The sequence below is a fragment of the Trichechus manatus genome, unplaced genomic scaffold (genome assembly GCF_000243295.1).
Source record: "Trichechus manatus latirostris isolate Lorelei unplaced genomic scaffold, TriManLat1.0 scaffold00064, whole genome shotgun sequence".
NCBI classification, from domain to species: domain Eukaryota; kingdom Metazoa; phylum Chordata; class Mammalia; order Sirenia; family Trichechidae; genus Trichechus; species Trichechus manatus.
This window is the reverse complement of record NW_004444000.1, coordinates 12,640,495-12,662,492: the sequence shown is the minus strand read 5'-3', so window position 1 is coordinate 12,662,492 and position 21,998 is coordinate 12,640,495. Positions and strand designations below refer to the sequence as shown.

The window sequence follows — 21,998 nt, the reverse complement described above, 5'->3', positions numbered from 1 at the left end:
GGGAGAGTCACGTGGGGCCGCGCGCGCGCTCAGTGCGGCTGCGCAGGCCGGTAGCTGCAGCTGGAGCGACGGCGTCGGGAGGAGACACGGTGAGTGTGGGGATACCCGGCTGCGACTCGGAAATGCCGGTGCCTCAACGCTTTCACATTTTCCGCGCGCCCAGCGTTTTCGTTTTCTGCGAGCACTGTCCTGGGAAACCGTGTCTCCCTTCGGGAGACGATCCTACTCAGAAACACCTCCCCGCCCCCGTAGAAACGATCCCTCACAGACGCTCACCCCGAAGCTTTCTCAGGCACCTACCTCGTCCCTCCTGGCAACCGCATCCCGGTGCTCGCTCGTCCCCTAAGGGACGCGTCGTGTCCCCTCGCATTTCCTTACCCTTCGACCTCCGGAGATGCCCGGATCTTTGTAGCCTCATCTCCCCGGCTCCCAGCCTCTTTGTTTCACGTCGTAACCTGTCTTTCTCTCCTAGGGTTGGTGGGAGACCCTTCAGTTTTCTCGGGGCCCCGGCCCATATTTCCTTCCCAGAGAGCACGTTGGGCTTCTGTCGTTCTTCAAGAATTATTTTCTTGGGGTCTCCTCTCCATCCACCCTCACCCTACTTCTCCCAAAGAAAAGAGTACAGGACCCAGGCGTTCCCTTCTCCCTTCTGCTCCTTTTTTTTCCCCTTCGTAGTTTGCAGCCTCCCAAACCCTCTCTCCCATCCCCAAATTGCAAGCGACCGCCTTGGCTTTCACTGAGGGGAGGCAGGGCAGATGAAAGTCGGGTTGAGATGGGAATGTTAAAATACTTTGGGCCACACCTGGCACTTGTTAAGAAGCCAACGCCGAGTTCTGAAGGGATGTCCTGAACACGAGGGGATCTGTGCTGACGGTAGACGACACGGTTTTTTACGGCTGCTTAGAATTGAGGCGGCCTGAGGAGTTAGAGTAGGTGGTTGAATTAGGTTTGGAGGTGTAGGCACCTTCTGAAGGGATTGGCAGGAGGGAGCCACCTTGGGCATGATAGAAAGTTGAAAGGTTAAGTTGAGCTAGCCTGTAGACTTTCGGTGGAAGAAGGGTAAACCAGATGTGACGTAGCGGGCAACTTTGGTATCTTTTTGAGCAGAGGGGAGACTCCTCCAAAGTAGAACTCTAGAAATGAGTCTGGTATGTGAATGCAGGACAGATTGAAAAGAGCTTTGGGTAGCAGGGAAATCATCTAAGATGCTGCAACCTAGGTAGAAAGTAATGAGGTTATGCCCTGTTCAGTGGTGTTTGATTCCCTACACCTTTCTGTAGTTTGAGTTTGAATTGATTAGATACCATTGGCAGCTGGTGTTGAACTGCATGTGAGTCCCTTCAGGACTTAAATCGTTTTTTTATCCCCACACCTGGCACATAGTAAACTCCCATATTTGTTAGGTGGCTTAACTACGTAGTGGATGTGTTAGGTGTGTCTGAAAATTTGAATTGTCTTATTTCTGTCGGTTTTTGATGTGAAGAATGGGGGAGGGCAAATACATTTGTGGAGAGTGGGAAGGAAGATTTGTGTATGTTTCTGTAAAAGGCAGGTAATCGGTATAAATAAAGAGAATTCCAAAGGAGAGTGGGAAACATCTGCTGTCCTCTTTTTCGTTTTTCTTCTGGAAATTAACAGGTAAGGTATAGATCTATACAAGTTGAGAAATTATTTCCTAAAATGATTATTACCTTTTACTGACATACTCCAGACCTAGGTTCTACTTTCACTGAACAGTTGCACATCACATAGGTACATGAAACCCCCTTTTCCAAGGGCTGTACTTGGCTGCATCCTAATGAGGGGGGAAGGAATTATAATTCTCAAATATTAGACCCTGAAATTTGAGCATCAGGACTTAAATTCATACCATTACATTAATTACAAACCTGTTTTGGGTATAGGACTTTTATGGTTTTGTGTGGGGGCTAGGAGGACTTGTTTCTACCTTAACTTGTCCTTACGGCATTCAGTAAATAACACCTGTTTTTGTAGAACTGGCCTGTGGCAAGAAACAAAATGAGGAACCAACTCAGATGTCATTGCTAGTGACACAGAGCTTGTGTTCTTGGATTTGAGGTTCACCCAAAGCATGCACTATAGTGCCTAAGAATAAAAACACTGGTTGTCTGTTTTTCTGGAGAAGGAACTTTTAGGAGTTTCTTGGTTGAGAGAAAGTTGAAGAATTTTAAATTTTTATTTGTTCGGTATCACAGTACAGCTTTAGCCAGTAAAGGTGCAGAAGTTACAGACCGTTAATGTTCCTTCTATGCGTCTGGTAGAGTTGCACTCTGAGTATGCAAATATCTTTTTTTATTGTTGTTGTTTAATCTCTGTACTGCCTCCTTCACCTTCCTCATTCAGTTGATCCTATTTTAGGCAGTTAATTTTTCCAACTTCTGCACCAATCTTACGTTTTCTTTTGGTTGAGGAGTCCTCTGGTTTGGAGTCTCAGTACAAAGAAGGAAAGTCCACTATACTGTATCTATGCTTACAGAGTATAACTCTGTTGAAACATGGCTTATTTACATAGATTTTGATATATCGCAATATGTGCCCTCAAAATAACTATATAGAGAAGAACTTGATAACTAGTTTCTAAGGATATTTCTTAATCTATGCAAGAACTAAAAGGCTGCCTTGAAATTTCACAAATATAAACAAGGACTGATTAATAAAGGAACTTGTGTTTAAGTATCACAAATTTAAGATTAATTAGTGACAGAACATTAAATTCTGCCTTCTCAAACAGTGATTTGCTAGCTGCAGATTAACCAGAGATTCTGTTTCCTTGAGGAGCAGTATCTTAGATTAGTGCTGCTATAAGATAAATACCACAAGTGGATGGCTTTAGCAAACAAAGTTATTCTCTCACAGTTAGGAGGCTAGAAGTCCTAATTTGGTATGCCAGCTCTAGGGGAAGGCTTTCTCTCTCTGTCAGTCCCGGGGGAAAGTCCTCCTTTCAATGTCTGTGGGCTTGGCATTCCTTAGAGATCTTCATGTGTCTTGGTATCAATCTTCCCCTGGGTCTAGGAGGTTCTCGGCGCCGGGACCCTGGGTCCAAAGGATGCACTTTGCTCCCGGCTCATCTTTCTTGGTGTTAGTCAGGTCCCTTTCTCCACTTGCTTTTGTCTTCTTTTATCTCTTGTAAGATAAAAGGTGATGCAGGCCACACCTCTGGATATTGTATACTGCCGTAATCCCCATTAGCATGACCTAATCCTGCCTCATTAACATAATGGGCAGCTCACTCGAAATGAGACTGTAACCAGAAGCGTAGAGGCTAGGATTTACAACACATCACAGACTGGAGGATAATCAGATCACAGAATGGAGGACAACCCCACAGTACTAAGAATCATGGCCTAGCCAAGTTTCCACATATTTTGGGAGGACACAGTTCAATCCATAACAAGCAGGAAGTATTTGGACATTAGCAGGAACATCCTGGAGGTACCCTGGAAAGTACAGTAGTTAGGAGCCAGTTGATCTGGGTGCTAGTACCAGTTCTGCTGTTTGTGACTATAAGCAAGTAATTTGGGCTTCAGTTTCTTGTCTTTTACAAGAAGATTCTTAGTAAGCTTCTGTTCTGTGAAGATTTTACACTGACACTTAAGTACTTCTCCTTTGACTTTAATAAGTGCAATATCATCTCTAGCACATTATTTCAGACTTGTCTCAATTGCATTTACCATTGGCACAGAGAATCAGGATTTGCTCTTGTCCCAAGAATTTAACCTTATGTTACCTGGGCTAACGTTTATATATGGAAGTTACCTAATGGAGTGGTGTTAGAATATAACTTAAGATAGCCTAAGTAGAGCATGGAAGGGGGTGCAGATAGAAAAAAATATATAAGGTTATATATACACCTGTAACATGGGTATTAGTCCTTTTTCCATACCAGCATTTGAAAGAAATTCCCTTGTACTTTTGCCCTTCATTATGTGTTTATTCAGCTTTTGAGTAATTATCCAGGTCTGTATAGCTTAAACCAGTGCTTCCCAAACTTTTTCATACCATGGGACACATTAAAATAATTGTTCTATCACGGGGGAAAACTGGAGGTGACCCACAGAAGGTAACCTGAGAGCTCTGGCAGCAGCAAAGGCTGAGGAGATCCCTGTCCTGCGACACATCCAACCATTAGGAAGGTTGGCTTTACACATTCTGGATCTTTAACCCAAAATCCTGCCTAACAATCAAGGGGAACTGTGTTATTGGCTATTGTTGTTCAGTTGGTCTCTAATCTGTTTCATGTTTATGCTCTTAGCTTGTGTATATTTGAAGACCCTACTTGTCCTTACAAAGTGGGCTTTCTAAAAGGGTGTCTGTGGTAGTTAACCAGTAGAAAGATGGGAGATGCTTTTGTCATGATGTTTGGGTCTCACTAGATTATGGGTGATCTTGTTCTACTATGTATAGAAGATAAGGAATATTCAGAGTCCAAGATCAGGATTCAAGGAGTACATGGTTTTCTTTAAATAGCTTATTTTATATTTTCTTTTGTAAAAATATGAAATGTGAAAAATAGAAAAAGTAGAATGGAAAAAAATCATTTATGGTTGTCTTTCCCAGATACCATTAGTATCATCGTTCCCACCTCCAGTCTTTTTATCATGCATTTTTTTAAAAAATTGAGGAACATTTCAAATATTTACAAAAGTAGAGAAAATAAGGAACCTGTGTGTGCCCATCAGCCAGCTTCTACAATTAATCAACTCAGACCCTGTCTCGTTTTGCACCTGTACCCTTACTTCCCAGATGATTTTGAATCCCAGGCATACCATTTCATCTGTAAACACTTCCATGTGTTTCCCTAAAACATGATTTGCTTTTAACGTAACTACAATACCATTGTCACACCTTTAAAAGAAAAATGTATTCTTTAATATCACTAAGCAGCCAGTTAGTGCACAGATGTTCCAGTCTTTTATTTTTTTTATGGCTGATTTTTAATTTTGGTAAGTTTTTTTTTTTTAATTGTAGTGAGTACATAGGTAACAGAACATTTACCATTTATACCGTCTTCACATGTATAGTTCAGTGACATTACATTCATCATGTTGTTCAACCATCGAGATCAACCTTTCCCCAATTTTTCATCGCCCTTAACAGAAGCTCAGTGTCTCCTAAGCATTGTGTCTTTTCTCATATTTTTTTTACAGTTGATTTGTTTGAATCAGGATCCAAAAACAGTCCACACGTCATGCGTACACTTTCATTTAGAAGGACAACACCATGTGGGTCATATAGAAGAGACATGTGGACTGTAAACCTTGAAGATGAACAGAGCTTGGTGCCTGAGAGCTTGTGCTTTAGAGTCAGGCCGGGTTTCAAACCCTGGCTCTGCCACTTGCTGGTTTATATTTAAAGACCCTACTTGTCTTTAAACTTGTGCAAGTTACTTATCCTCTCTCACTTTAGTGTTTTATCCTGTGAAATGTGGGTGATAACATCTACCTTAGGACTGCCGTGAGGATTGAGTGAGTGAGTGCGTGTTAAAGTTCAGCTGGAGCCTAGCACATAGGTAATGGTCAGTAGATGTTAGCTATTCCCGGCACATAGGATAGCACCACATGTATAAATGTTTGTTGAATAGATCTTAGAGTAAGGGTCAACAGGTACAAATTTTAGTCTAATTCTGCCAGTTCAAGATTTTAGACCTTAAGTTGCTCATCCAGAAGTAGAGATGTGGTGAACATCTAGATCTCTAAAATTCCTTAAGTTCCAGGGCTTACTGGAAGTGAAGCAGTTCAGTGTTTACAAAGAGTATGAGCTTTGAAACACTCAACTGGAGTTTCCGTGGAGCTTTGTCATTTACAAGTGTTAATTCTCCCTGAGCCCCAGTTTCGTCATATATAAAATGTAATTAATAACCTATACCTAATATGATTGTTGTGATGAGCAGTAAGATAAATATATATGATGACTTAAAGTAAGTAGTCCCTATGTGGTGCAGATGGTCAAGTGCTAAGCTACTAACTAAAGATTGGCAGTTCAGACCCACCCAGAGGTGCCTCAGAAGAAAGGCCGGCCACATGCAGAAAAATGAAACAGGATCCATGCCTCGCACTATATACGAAAACAAATTAAAAGTGAATTAAGGACCTAAAGGTGAAAACTTAAACCATCAAAATTCTCTGAAGAAAATGCAGGGGCAATGCTGTCAGGCCTAGCTTTTAACAGTGGATTGTCTAATATAATAACACAAGCATAAACAACAAAAAACAAAATAAATAAATGGGTCCTCATAAAAATTAAATACTTTTGTTCATCAAAATACTTAACCAAAAAAGTGAAAAGAAAAGCTGCTGATTGGGAGAATATCTTCAGAAACCATATATTGATAAAACTCTAATAACCAAAACGTTTATAAAACTTCAGCAACAAAAAGACAACCCAATCATAAAATGGGCAAAGGACTTGAATATTCACCCGAGGACATTCAAATGGCCACCCACCAGACATATGAAAAGATGCTCAACATCATTAGCCATCAGAGAGATGCAGATCAAAACCACAATGAGATACTATTTCACTTCCACTAGGATGCCTGAGGAGTTAGGAACTGGTGGCATGGTGGTTAAGAACTCAGCTACTAGCCAAAAGGTCAGAAGTTCAAATCCACCAGCTGCTCCTTGGAAACCCTGTGGGGCAGTTCTACTCTGTCCTGTAGGGTCGCTATGAGTCGCAATCAACTTGACGGCAACAGGTTTGGTTTGGTTTAGGATGGCTGTGATGGTTAAAGTGGCGTGTCAACTTGGCTAGGCCATGATGCTCAGTGTTTTGGCAATTATGATATAGTTTGGCAGTTATGTAATGACGTAATCACCTCCATGATAAGATCTGATATAATGTAATCATCTTTGTGATGAGATCTGCTGTGAGCAGCCGATCAGTTGAAAGGGAGTTTCTTGTGGGTATGGCCTGCATTCAGTGTATATGGACTTTCTCACAAAGCTTGCTGGCTTTTACTCTGCTGTGGATCCTGCTTTCTGCTCATCATCATCAGAACTCCGGTTCTTGGGACTTGGGCCAGCAACCTGTCATCTGACCTGCCGATCGTGTGTTCATCAGCCCTGGCAGCTGTGTGAGTCAGGAGACACCTCCAGCCTGACACCTGACCTACGGACTTGGGACTTCCGGCCTCTACAACTGTGGGAGCCATTTCCTTGATACAAATTAAAACCCCCTCATATACAGTTGTGTGTGTGTATATATATGTATGGTTTTGCTTCTCTAGAGAACCCAGCCTAAGACAATAACTAAGATTTTAATTAAAGAAAAGAAACATGGATGAGGATATGGGGAAATTGGAACTCTTATCCACTGCTAGTGGGAGTGCTAAACAGCAGTTATGGAAAACTGTGTGGCAATTCCTCAAAGCGTTAAAAATAGAACTATCATACAACCCAGCCATTTCACTCTTGGCTATACACCCAAAAACCTGAAAGCAGAGGCTCAGAGACGTGTTCACCAGTGTTCATTGCAGCACTATTGACGATATAGCCAGAGAGTAAAACAGCCTAAATGCCCATCCGTGGATGAATGGATAAACAAAATGTGCTACATGTCTATAGTGGAATACTACTCTGCCAGTAGGAAATGAAGTCTTCATACATCCTACAATACGAGTGGAGCTTGAAGACACTGTGCTGAGTAAAATAAGTCAGTCATAAAAGGTCAAATATTGTAGGACCTCACTTACATAAAGAAACAAGAACCTGCAAATGTATAGAGACCAAAGCTCCTTAGTGGTTAACAGAGGGGAAAAGGAAAGGGGTTATTGCTTACGGAGTACTGACTTTCAGTTTACAGTGATGGAAGAATCGCACTGATTAAGTGTAGTGTTGCACAGACGATTACTGTAATTGCTGTCAATAGGTTGTACAACTAAAAAGTTGAATTGGCAAAAGTTGTATAATTGATACAGTGAAACCTGTGAGAGCAGGAACTCGACGGGATTGCCTTGTTTTCACGGATTTTGCGAGTTTTCTGCTTTTGACAGGGCACAGTTACCACTTTAATATCGTTCTCTATTTAGTGGAAAATACATGAGTTTTCCTTCTTTGACAGGTTTATGCCTTACACAGGTCCTGACTTTCACAGGGTTTACTGTATGTTGACAGCAACAACCCAAGAAAAAAAAAGAATAGCTGCTGAGGCTGCTTATGTACATCCAAATACCTCATAGGATTTGGTTCCTTGGTTTGCAGGTTTAGGGTCATAGTCTCATGGCACATCTCAGTTAATTGGCCTAATAACGTGTTCAGTGATTCTTTTCTACCCCATTGTTCATTGCATAGGGCCTGGGGTCTTAAAAGCTTGCCAGCAGCCATCCAAGGCACAACGGTTGGTCTGTACTCGCCTGGAGAAACAAGAGGAAGGAGAGTCAGGAATAGGAGGAGGAAATGGAATGTGTGGCCAATTGCCTCCATGTACACCTGCTTCCTTTGCCATGAGCCCAGAAGAACTGGATGGTGCCTGACTACCATTTCTGAACATTTTGATCAAAGATTCTGTAGAAGAATCCTGATCAAAAGGAGGGAAATGCAGAACAGAATTTAAAATTATCATGGAACCCAGCATTTCTGGACTCGTGGAGGCTGGATGAGCCCCTGAAACTACTGCCCTGAGATAATCTTTAAAGCAAAATATCCCCTGAAGTCTTCTTAAAACCAAACAGTAGTTTAGCTTAACTAACAAAGAATGCCCGCTTGAGCATTGTGCTCTTTTAGGATCTATCTATATTGAATCAGAGTGACAACAGCAACTCGAAAGATAGGAAACTTAGAGGGCAGTGAGATTACATTAAGAGAGGAGCAACTCAGAAGGAGTGTGAGAATGGTTCCACAACTCAGTGTCATCAATGTCACTGAATTGTATGTGTAGAAACTGTTGAATTGGTGTTCTGCTGTGTATGTTCTCACCAACAACAGAAGTAAATTATAGAAAATAAAGAAAGGCCTGGCCATCTACTTCTGAGACATCAGCCATTGAAAACCGTGTGGAGCAGTTCTACTCTGCAACACGTGGGGTCGCCATGAGTCAGAATTGACTCAGCAGCAACTGGTAGTGGTACTCCCAGTAGGGACTCAAATTACTATTCTGTAACATTCACAATTACAAGTTAAAATAAGATTGTTACATTAGAGCGTTTTCAGAACTGTAAATAACTACAGTGTATATTTTATGGAATTACATAAATGAAAATGATCAAGGTAATCATTGTGCATGTGGGAAAAGGCGTGTAAACTGGAAGGAGAGTGAGCATGGTTTCTAGAACATGAATGGAAAATTGAGGAACTGTTAAACCATGCGGCCGGATGAAAGCCAGAGGATATCAGGATCCCTAGAGAAATTCGAGAAGTTATTTACAGCAGATACTTGCTTAGGTAGAAAAACTTGTTTTCCATATTACTTGAAAATTTGAGCAGGGACAAGTAAAACATGTGGATTGTTGTTGGTGTGTGTGTTTTCTTTTAAACTGTTAATAATTGGAACAGTATTGCTCTAATGACATTGTTTAGTGAAAATAACTATTCCATTAACAGTTGTTAAACTGTTGTTGACAGCTGTTGACCAATTTAGAAAACTCAGTCCACACTGAGATCCCTACATGCTACTCAGCATTTCCCCAACTTGCTTGATAAAGAATCACCTGAGACACTTTTTTAAATATTAGCAGATTGCTGCTGTAGAAATTTTGTTTCAGAAAAGGCTTATTTAGAGCCCAGCAGTCAGTTTCCCTCCCTCGCTCCTACCCAACAAGCAATCTGAGGATTCTTCAGAAAGCTTTGGGGGACACTGTGCTAGAAGCCAGGTTGAAACAGTGTATACAAGCAGGACTGGGCTGCCAGTTCTTCATTTCTGGATACACCAGACAAAGGGTAAGGTTACTAAAAGAGGTAGAGAGAAAAATGTCAAGTATTTAAATTTTGTTACTTGTTTTTTCTTGTTTGTATCAAAGTAATTCATGTATATGGTTTAAAAAGTCCAATAGTACTAAAAAGACTTACAATCAAAAAACAGTTCCCTCAGCCCTCCCCACTTCACTCTCATTCTGTAAAAGCTACCGCTCAATTTTTTTCCTCTTTCTTCTGTTTTATCTTATTATTCTGCAGCATTATTTCTAAATTAATTGATATGTTATTCTTTTTTTTTTTTTTTTTTTTTTTTTTTCAGTTTTGGGCCTGTTGATTTCCTGTTGTGATAGATTAGGGCTTAGTTCATCCACCCCACCCCTTGCCTACCTTTCCATACCTGCTGTCCGCTAACAGAGATGCGTTCTAATTTTTGGTTAAAACAGGTAGCTTTTATGTACTTATACCTCTGCCAAATATAGGTCACTGTTGAGCCAGATGACCTGTCACAGCCACAGCCACGCTTCTTCTTGTTGTTTAGGTTGGCCTTTGTTTTTGTCATGTATCTACTGTTACTTTTTTCCCAAACGTTCCAACATACCTGCTGAATTCTTATTAAGAACATCTTTGTAGGCTCAGATGTATCACTTCCACTTTTTTACTGGAGCCCTGCATCTTCTTCCTTCTGTGTTTATTGTGTCCCAGGTGTCATCCTGGAACCGTCCACTCTTCTGTGCAGGAACCCATGTCGTCTTCTTTCTTGGCGGATGTCCTTGTCTTCTTGAAGCACATACTCCAGTAAGTCGTAGAAGTCTCAGAATGACTTTATTTTGCCTACACTCTTGTTGGATGGTTTGACAGGTTATAGAATTCTAGGTTAGAAATAATTTTCCTTCAGAATTTTGAAGGCATTTCTGAACTGTCTTCTGGTATCTGAAATTGCTCTAGAGGCATAGTGATTCAAATCTGTTTCATGTAACCTTTTGTTGTTTCCTGGTTTGTTTGTTTTTTCCTTTTCTTTCTTACTGGAAGTTACGTGGATATTCTCTCAATTCATAGTGTTCTGAGATCACGTAATGATGTACCACATGTGGGTCTTTCTTCATCCATTGTCCTGGGTGCTTGTTGGGGCCTTTTATTCTAGAAATGCATGCCTTTCACTTCTGGGACATTTGCTTGTCTTATTTCTCTGATTTTTCTCCCCATTTTTTTTTTTTAAATCCCTTTTCATAACATCCATTCGTGTTATATGGGTATGATAGCCTCGGAGTGGGACTCTTACGGTTTTTTCATTTTCTTCTGCTCCCTGCATTAGCTCCATTTCCTCCAGGTGATTCAGGGCCTTTGCACTTGTACTTGTCTCAGCCTGCAGTGTATCTTCCCTCAGGCATCAAACGACTCGTTCCCTAACCTCCTCAAGTCTTTGTTTAAATGTCACCTTCGTGAGGGTCTGTCTTGAGCAGCCATCCTACTTCCGTGCTTTATTTTTCTCCAGGAGTGTTTATCAGCATCTAGCATACCACGTATTTTATTTGCTTGTCTCCTCCATGACTAAAACATAAATTCTGTGAAGGCAGGGATTTTTGTCTGTTTTGTTCACCACCATACGTCCAGCATCTAGCACGGTGCCTGGCTCCTAGTAGATGCATACTAAATAATTTCTTGAAGAAATGAATGAGCTCTTTTATGTTGGGGTATCTTCAAATATCTAATGATCCTCACCGTTCTTTTCTTTTTCAGTTTTAATGTTTTAAAGAATGAAGTACCAAGAAGGATTTTGTTGAGGGGTGGGCATTACTGTAGGGAGGGCAATTGGTATATCTCTTAGTTTCCTAGTGCTGCTGTAACAGAAACAACACAAGTGGGTGGCTTTAACGGACAGAGATTTTCTCACAGTTTAGGAGGCTAGAGGAAGTCTCTCTGTCAGTCCGCTCTGGGAGAAAATCCTCGTCTCAGTTTCTCTAGCCCTGGCATTTCTTGGTTCCTTGGTGATCTGCCTCATTTGTGCTTGCTTGTCTGTGTCAAATCTGCTCTTTTTATGTCTCAAAGTTATTAGGTTTAAGATACACCCCACACCGATATGACCTTCCTTAGCGTAACAAAGAAAACCTGTTCCAAATGAGATTACATCCACAGGTATACCAACCCAAAACTGCTGTCATCCAGTCGATTCCAACTCATAGCAACCCTGTAGGACAGAGTAGAACTGCCCCATAGAGTTTCCAAGGAGCAGCTGGTGGATTTGAACTACCGACTGTTTGGTTAGCAGCCAAGTTCTTAACCACTACGCCACCAGGGCTCTGACACAGGTATAGGGGTTCGGATTCAGTTCAGTCCATAACATCCCACCCTTTGGCCCTGCAAAATGTATATCCTTCCCATGTGCAAAACATGTTGACGCTATCACATCATCTCCAAAGTCTTAAATCAACTTTAAGTGCAAAATCTTATCTTCTGAATTATCTAAATCATCTTGCCCAGTATGAGTGAGACTGTGCGGGTATCCCATTCCTGGGGCAAAATTCCTCTCCATCAGTGGACCTGTGAAACCTAGAATACAAGTTAATCTGCTTCCAAAGTGCAATGGTGGAATAGGCACAAGGTAGACATTCCCATAACAAACAGAAGAAATCATGGGTACCAAGCAAGTCCACAACCCAGCAGAGCAAATTTCATTAGCTCTCAAGGCTTGAAAATAATCCTGTTCCCTGAGACCATTGGGACTGTGGCCCTACCCTCCAGACTCTGGGTGTGGGCAGTGCTCTCTGAATTCTGGGTGGAGACCCCTTGACCCTGAGAATCAGCCCTGCCTTCCAGGTCCACTGGGACAGCATTCCTGCTCCCTCAGCTTTGGATGACCCACTTCTCCAGGTCCATCTGAATGGTAACCCCACCTCCTTGGCCCTGGGCACCTCCGTTCTCCTGGCCCTTGAACATGGCAGCCCCACCCTCTCAACTGTGAACAGTGGAACCCTTTCTCTTGGCACACATGAATGGCAGCCCTGCCTTCCAGAACCGAGGTGGTGGAGACTGGACTCTTTGAAACCTAGGAAGCCTGGCTCCACTCTTGGAAACCAATGTAGCCTTGCTTCCCATGCTCCTTCCAACAGTTCTTCTGTGTCTGAACTGCTCTTGGGATGGTCCTTTTCTTTTCTTGGAGGACAACAGATGTTAGCAACCAAGCAGCTTCTGTCTGTATAATTCCAAGAGGCAGACAGCTTTTCTTATTTCATCCTTTATCTGCACTTTCAGTCTAAACTAAAGGAATTTCTGCTGGAGCGGTTGATAGCTCCACCAGTCACAGGCCTAACCTCTATAGGAAAAGATTGCATAGCCACGCCCTTGGTGAAAATTTCAGGACGCATTTCCTTAGTTTGTACAACAGAATCTTCCAGATCTTTAACTTCTGGCTTCATCTTGCACAATTCATTTTTAAGTCTCTTTCCTCCCACATTTTACTGTAAGCAGCAAGGAAAAACCACTACAGCTTCAAGATTTTGCTTAGAAATCTCAATTTAATATCCAAGTTCATCACTTACAAGTTCTACCTTCCACAAAACACTTGAACATAATTCTGACAAGTTCTTTTCCACCCTATAAAAAGCATCTCCTTCCCGCCAGTGTCCAATCACATGTTCATCACTTCCTTTTAAAGCTTTAGCAGAAGCACATTGAACGTCCACATTTCTAACAACAGCTTTCCCCACAGCTGTGAATTCTTTCTTAGCCCTTATCAGAATACCTCAGTGTCCCTAATTCTACCAACAGTCTCTTCAAGGCAGTTTAGGGCCTCACTATGAAACACATCAAAATTCCTCCAGCCTCTACCCATTACCCAATTCCAGAGCCCATTCCACTTTTTAGGTATTAGAGCAGCAGCTTGCTTCTCAGTACCAAACACAAGTGGGTGGCTTTAACAAACAGATTTATTTTCTCATGGTCTAGAAGGCTAAAAGTCCAAATTCAGGGCACCGGCTCTAGGGGAAGGCTCGCTGTGCTCGCTGTCTGTCCACTCTGGGGGAAATTCTTGTCTCAGCTTCTGTAACCCGCATTCCTTGGCAGTCTGCAGGTAGTGTCTATCTTTCCCCGTTTGTACTTACTTATCTCTGTCTGATCTGCTCAAAAGTGATTAGGTTTAAGACACACCCTCTGTTGATACAGCCTCATTAACATAACAGAGGAAACCCTGTTCCAAATGGGATTATATCCACAGGTATAGAAGTTGGGATTCTAACACAGATTTTGGGGGGACACAATTCAATCCATAACAGTATGTATTTTGTGTATGTATTTGCTGGTATTTCTTCAGCTGACAGTGTTTTGTTGCTGGGGAAGGGATACCTTTCCTTATATACCTTTTGACATAATTGCTGTTTCAGTTTTTCACCCCTGCCTGATGTTCTTGACTCTGGAGCCATTCCAAATCATTTTTCCCTAAATCTCTGGGTTGGAGGTGGAGAGTGGGATGGAGGAACTAGACGAGATAGATCCCTAGCTTAGCAGGAGGTGAAGGAGAGAATTTGTGCATTAGTTACATAGGCTTTGTGCCAGTCCATGTTTTCAGCTCTGCCCTGACCCCTGCTTTCCAACTGTAAAAATTTATTGACAGATCCATCTGCTGAATTTTTCTTTCCTGTTTTCCTCATTCTTGGTTTCTGTTTTTAAGGTTTTTTTCCTGTATTGTCATTTTAATAGGTACTTGGAAAGAGAGTAAGAGGTAGACTTCCAGAGAGAAGTTACCAAGTTATATACTTCAGGTGTCGTGGAGAGTCACACGATAATATCGATACATCAGACAATGGGAAACATAAATGACTGATGTTGTTGTTAGTTGCCATGGAGTCTGCTCCAACTCATGGCAACCCCACGTACAACAGAACTAAACGTTGCCTGGTCCTGTGCCATTCTCCCAGTTGTTGGTATGCTTGAGTCCGTTGTTGCAACCACTGTGTATTTTGAGTACCTTTCAACCTAGGGGGCTCATTTTCCAGTGCTATATCAGACAGTATTCCACTGTGATCCATTGGGTTTTCATTCTTAGTCTGGGAGCTCCACTGAAACCTGTCCCTATGGATGACCCTGTTGGTATTTGAAACACCAGTGGCATAGCTTCCAGCATCATAGCAACACACAAGCCAACACAGTATGACAAACTGACAGAGGGGTGGTGGAAATTACTCATAGCCAGAAGCTTATCTTTCAGCTCTTGCTTTTCTTCAGGTACCTTTATCCACCTAAGGGTCAGCATTACCTAAGAGATACTCTGTTTTTAACCCTGTGGTGAAGGAGCAGGCTTGAGATCTATTGTCAGGACTAATAGCAAGCCTAAAATAAGTGTGTGATCAGACTTAGTGCTTTGCCACTGTTCTGTAGATATCACAAGAGTCATGTACATGGGAATGGGGAGGATTTGGCCCTCTGCTGACTCCCTCCTGGGTTCCCACTCATGCAGTTTGTCCCGACTTTCTCACTACCCTCAGCCACTAGAAGCGTAATGCTTGTCTTTATTCTACTTTGGAAACATGCAGGACTGCTCTTTTGATGAATCTACTTGAGCTGCTTGAGTATTTTAAGAAGTTAATTTTATTAAGTCGCTGAAGGTTGGCAGTTCGAACCTACCTTCTGTGGGAGACAAGACCTGGCAATCTGCTCCTGTGAAGATTACAGCCTAGAAAACCCTACGGGACAGTTCTTTGTCTCATGGGGTCAATATGAGTCAGAATCGACTCAACGGCTCACAACAACAACAAGGTCAGTGAAGGAAGCAAAGTTTACAAGAAAACAAGAAGGGGGGCTGAAACGTAAGAAATATTTATGTTTCAAAAGCAGGGGTGAACGCATATGAATAAAGTTATTTTTAATTAATAGGAATCCGAAACCAGGATGCTCAGACTTTGAACCCCAGGAAACTAGGATGAGTGCCACTTGCGAGAATGGGGTACCGCTCCCTTCTTCTCCAAATAACCAGTATGTCAGCGGTGGTTATCTCCAGGCGGTTCGCATTTTGCTTTTTCTCCTTAAGTGTGTTTTACATTTTTCCTGCAGTCCTAAATGCAGTCTGTTAACGTGTATAATCAAGGAGGAAATCTTGTTTCTGTGGGCCTGGTGCTGCACCTTCTCCTCCCTTGACTCAGGCGGTCTCGCGCTGACCTCCTTTACTCTTTCTGAAACTATGTTTTTAGGTCCCTTCTACCCTGTTTTTCTCTCATCTATTTTTTTCTGCACTTACTTGCACTGGCCATTTTTGAAGACCTGCTACGCTCCTTGGAAACCCACTGGGGCAGTTCTCTGTCCTATAGGGTTGCTCTGAGTTGGAATCAACTCCACAGCACACACAGCAGCAGTGACCTGCTCAGTGAGGTGTTGCCTTCAAGGGTCTCTTCACGGTTATCTCATCTCTCTCTGTGGCTCTCACTGCTGCGTTTTGGGTTTTTTGGCTTTTGTTTTGTTTTGTTTTTGAGGTTTTGGATTTTTATTTCATATTTAAACAATGCTTACATCTCTCAGCTAATTTACAGCTCAAAGAGGGTTTTTTTAGTTAATTTTTGTTCAAAAAAGCAAATATCCTGAGTGTAGTATATTAGCTAGTTTGAAGTTATGAATTTAGCCACTTGCCTAGGTTCCTTTTGATCCATCGTTCTCTTCTTTCTGAGGGATTATTGAAACTGTTCCAAGGTCCTTTAGATACATTCTTAAAGTACATGACAATTTTTTCAAAATCAGAAAATGCTTATATTCATGCTTGAAACAGTAGGGAGGAAATAATCACCTATATTCCTGTCACCAGAGATTATTTCTGCCATTCAGTGACCCATGATAAGAAGCAGGTTTGTAGAACTGTTTTTGATCTAAGTTTGAAGTACTTGTGTGTTGTCTAGCTGAAACTTGTAAATAGGTGTCTCACGGGTCTGAAGCATGGGAGAGAGCTGAGCTGAAGAAGTGGATCTGGGAGTTGTTAGAAGTTAGCTGGTATTTGAAGCCCTTGGAGTAGATGAGATAATTGGTGGGGGGAGGAGGGAGTGTCAGTTGAGTAGACAAGAGAGCCTAAGACAGCACCTCATCCTGAGGGCCTGTAGTATTCAGGGAAAGGACACAGGAAAAAGAGCTTCTACCCGAGGACTGGGAGAAAAACCAGGAAAATATTGCCACAGTCTTGTGCCTGTAAGTGCACAGGATGGTATCTTACTCAGCTAGTGTTGCTATAACAGAAATACCACAAGTGAGTGGCTTTAAGAAACAGAAGTTTATTTTCTCACAGTCTAGGAGGATAGAAGTCAAATTTAGGGCGCCGACGCTAGGCGAAGGCTTTCTCTCTGTGTCAGCTCTGGAGGAAGGTCCTTGTCCAAATTAAGGATATTTTTTAATTCCTTCTTTTCCCTCACTAGAAGATTTCTCCATAAGAGAATTCCAGTGTTTCAGAAAAATAATTATAGGGACTCTTCCAAGTCCTTGGAAAGATTTTTAACCAAGTATTCACGATTATTATCATGTTTTCCAGTGTGAATGAGCATGCTTAAGAACAAGATAATTAACAGGTGTATGCAGATTAGGACGGAGCCTCATACTTAAGTTCCTTTAGATTTGACCGATGTTGTTCAGAAGTCTTCCACAAGGGACACCTGTTGGTTATCTGCCCTGCGTCTGTTTTCTAGAGTCCACCTCCATGCCTCCTCTTGTTCACATGGCTGTCCCAGAACCAGCCATGTGTGGGTACAGCATGGTCTGAAGCCCCCTTTAGACTGGAAAAAAATGATCACAGCTTAAAAAATAACTTAGTGTGAATCCTTTGGCAAATTGAGGACCTTTTATGGTGCAAATATTCCCAGCAGAATTAATGTATTTTGCGAGATTAAACAATGTTTCTTATATGCTTAAACTTTCCTAAAATATATTCATTTCAAACCATCTGAATATACGTTTTTATGAACCATAATATTTTTTTCAAAAGTACACCAGGCCCAAAATGTAAATCACAGAAATATGCCAAATAAATAATTTTAAATTGCAAAAAAAAAAAACTTGGTAGCTCTAAATCCTTTTAAATTTTTTGACGATCTGCCTTTTCTCTTCTTTAACTCATTGAAATTTTCCATGTGTTTCTTCAGTTTCCAATCTAAAATTGGGCACACTCCTTTAATAAGGCTCTGCCCAGTGACCAACATAGTACAAAATTGGCACAGTCTTGTGCATATAAGTGCATTGGATTGTGTCTTAGTTATCTAGTGCTGCTATAACAGAAATGCCGTAAGTGGATGGCTTTAACAAATAAATTTATTTTCTCATAGTTTAGGATGCTAGAAGTGAAATTCAGAGTGCCAGCTCTAGGGGAAGGCTTGCTTTCTCTGTCGGCTCTGGAGAAAGGTCCTTGTGTCTTTAGCTTCTGCTTCCTGGTTCCTTGGAGATTGCCAGGTGTCTTGGCATCTGTCTTACCCCATCTCTCTTCTGCTTGTTTAATCTCTTTTTATTTATTTATTTTCTTTCTTTTTCATTGTTTTTGCTTTAAGTGAAAGTTTACAAGTCAAGTTAGTCGCTCATACAAAAATTTATACACACATTTTTATGTGACCCTAGTTGCTCTCCCTGTAATGTGACAGCACACTCCTTTCCACCCCGGATTTCCTGTGTCCATTCAACCTAATCTCTTTTATAGCTCAAAAGAGATTGATTCAAAATACACTCTACACTAATCCTGTGTCATTAACATAACAAAGACAACCCATTCCTAAATGAGATTGTAACCACCGGCATAGAGGTTAGGATTCAAAACACATATTTTGGGGGAACATAATTCAATCCGTAACATATAGGTATACATAGTCAGCAGCATCTTTGTTTCAGGCGCACAGTAAACCAAAAAACCCCAAACCCACTACTGTCCAGTGGATTCCAACTCGTGGTAACCCCATTTGTTACAATGTAGAACTGCTCCACAAGGTTTTCTTGGCTGTAATTTTTACAGAAGCAGATTGCCAGGCCTTTCTTTTGTGATCTGCTAGGTGGATTTGAACCACCGACCTTTAGGCTAGTAGTCGAGTGCATACAGCTTGCACCACCCAGGCACCTAGATGCTCTGGACTCTCAAGAACCATGCCCGTTGTATCCTGTGAGACCACTAAAGCTGTGCCAGCCACACCTGCTTATAGCTAATCTTTTCCATGTTGTTTCTGAATTTTTCTTTTTCAAAAATTGTGTCCTTTTGTAGTTTCTGAAACCGCTTTCTCTTTGATTCTTTTCCTGATTTGTCATGGTTGTTTTATATTTGAATCCTGTTCTGTGATGTATTGATCATTGTTTCTAGCTTAGTTTCCCACAGGGTCAAAGCTGAGGTAGATCACTGAAGAATGTTCAGAAGGACGGGGCTTTGACTTTCTGAGGCAGAACATTCCACTTCTCATAGTAAAAAGGAAATAGGGCAAGTTCATAGAACTGTGGGCTTGAAGGGCCCTTGAGAAATGTACCAGGCCCTTTCTTTCCTTTCTCTAGGCAGGACTGTATAGAAATCACCCTAAAATTTAGTAACCCACCCTCTTTTTCTTTAAAAGGAAATGCTGTAACCTCTTTTGGCCTCCAGTTCCATTGCCGTTCTAAGGAGGAAGGTCAGTTGCCTAGTATTTAATAGCCATTTAATAGCTGTTGAATGACAAAATTAAAAGAGAAATTGAATGCGCTCAAAAACAAACATTCCTTCCAAGGCCAACTCTTCAGACAAAGAGTGGACTGGACTGTGGGACATAAAATGATACTCATGAAGAGTGTGTTTCTTACCTCAAGTAGATACATGAGACTAAACTGGCAGCTTCTGTCCGGAGGTGGGATGAGAAGGCAGAGAGGGTCAGGAGCTGGTTGAATGGACACGGGAAATCAGAGGTGGAAAGGAGGAGTATGATGTCACAGTATGGGGAGAGCAATCGGGGTCATATAACAATGTATGTATAAGTTTTTGTATGAGAGACTAACTTGAATTGTAAACTTCCACTTAAACTACAACAGTAAACCAAAAAAAAAAACAAGCTTATTCTTAAAAACGGTGTTGGGGTGGTATCTGACCTCCTCTAACTTCACAAGGGGAGGAAGAACCAAGATCAACAGCCCAAGGCTGATTTCCTTTGAGGCCGGAGCAAGACATGCCTCCTGTCTCTGCCATCTTTACCAACTCTGACACCAGCCATCCCTCCCACGGCACTGTCTCCTCTGCTGGGTTCGATAATTCATTGCACTGGCCATGCAGAACTCATAGACCATACGAATGATTATGGGGTTTATTAGGAAAGTAACAGGTTACAGTTAAGGCTCAGGAATGCTCCGAGTACAGTTTTTCCATCAGGACAGCCTCTTCCCAGCCAGTACTAACAGGCACACCTCTCCCTGGCCCTCAGTCTCTACCCACTGCGCCATCTCCTGTGCGTCTCTGCTGCCGCTTCTTGCCGTCTTCAGGGTTACAGTTCTCCCTTTCTCTCAGTCTCCTGCTTCCAGGAGCTTCCAGGTATCCTGGGCCCAAAGGACGTGTTGACTCTTCTTCCTTGGTGGTGGTGGGATTCTCTCTTTCCCAGCTCTAGGGTAGCTTATTTCAAGCCCAGCGGGATGGCAAAACTGACCAGTCCCCTGATGGGCTACAGTTACCATGTCTGCACAGTCCTGCGCAGTCCCCTAGGTGGGAATTACAAGCCCATGGTGAGAAAGGCCACACAAAAGTGATCCGTCATGCTGCACCCTCTTTATTGGGTATTCTGCTACGTGGGTTTTAAATGTAATTAAGAACCATGATGGGCCTTTATTTGATTATGTTTTTAATCCATTATATCTGTTTGAAATATTATATACTTAAACATAGACTTGAAAGTAATCTTGTAATGTGTGAATTGGACTTGAATGATTGCTTTTTGTGTATCTTAATGGTGCAGAACATTTGATCTGTTTTCTTTTTAGTTAACTCTAAGAATAATTGCACATCTACTTTGTATCTTTCTTATTTATCTATCCTTGGTTTTGCCACTAATGGGTTTGGGTTACACGGTCACAATGTGGGATCTTCTGAGATGTTTTACCGGGTGTCAACAGCGAATTCACTTAATCGCTATTAACATTCAGCTACACTTGGGAGTTTTTAATTTAAAAATTTGCCAAGCTTCCATGTCCTCAAAATATAACTTCTTTTTTAATTGTCAAACTCAGTACTGTTTAAGTCAGAAATCTTCAAGGAAGCAAAAAGGGGTGGAAATTAGGTGGAGTGTTCTTTCTAAATATTTTTATTTTTATTATGACAGGCGAGTCTTCCCTTCTTTAGGACCTGTCAAATTTCCACTCATAGAGATGTATCCTCTATAATGCTGGCACTTTCCGGGATCACTCAGACTTGAACGAGTGTACATTTACACATGGCACATTGTGTACGCTGTGTTGACATGAAGGTGTTGCCATACGTTCCTTACACTAATAATAGAAATTTAATTTTTAAGGACTCATTGGAACATGAAGTCTTACCGTTGAAGATTTATTTAATCAAATTTTTAATAAATAACATTTCATTTGTGATGGAATTGTTTATATGGTCATATTTTTGATATATAAGAATATTTTTATTAAATATTTTTTAAAGCGTTCTTCCTTGGCAACATATGTCAGTGTCTTCAGGATATACATTCTCAGAACTTCAAAGGAAGGAGAGCATTGACAGAGAAAGAAGTACTATTCTTTGCATAGTAGTATCAACTTTGTCCCTGACTTGTAATTCAAATCAGATTTTAATTTGGATGTTTCAGTTTTCCTTCTTAAAACAGTCTTATTCCCTATACATGATGTATTACTTCTGCTTTGTAATTGAAAATAACTGATAAAAACAATATCTGAGCTCTTGAGCCTTGTCTTAGTTATCTAGTGGTGCTATAACATAAATACCACAAGTGGATGGCTTTAACAAAGAGAAATTGATTCTCTCACAGTCTAGTAGGCTAGAAGTCTGAATTCAGGGCACCAGCTCCAGAGGAAGGCCTTCTGTTTATGTCGGCTCTGCAGGAAGGTCCTTGTCATCAATCATCCCCTGGTCTAGTAGCTTCTCTGTGCAGGAACCCTGAGTCCAAAGGACACACTCTGCTCCCGGTGCTTCTTTCTTGGTGGTGTAAGGTTCCCATGTCT

General features: G+C 41.5%; 1 protein-coding gene across 3 annotated transcripts in view; it reads left to right on the top strand.

Moving 5' to 3' along the window:
- The first annotated feature begins 8 nt into the window (after window positions 1-8).
- The window catches only part of FAM118B (family with sequence similarity 118 member B), a 78,611-nt gene continuing 56,621 nt past the window's right edge, over window positions 9-21,998 (top strand). Inside the window, exons 1-2 of one of the 3 annotated variants that reach the window (XM_023734079.1) lie at window positions 56-89; window positions 19,409-19,462. The gene's annotated coding sequence lies outside the window, so the exon portion shown is untranslated. Of the gene's footprint in view, window positions 90-19,408; window positions 19,463-21,998 lie in introns of all 3 variants that reach the window. The other 2 variants (XM_023734080.1, XM_023734076.1) reach the window with 2 other exon arrangements.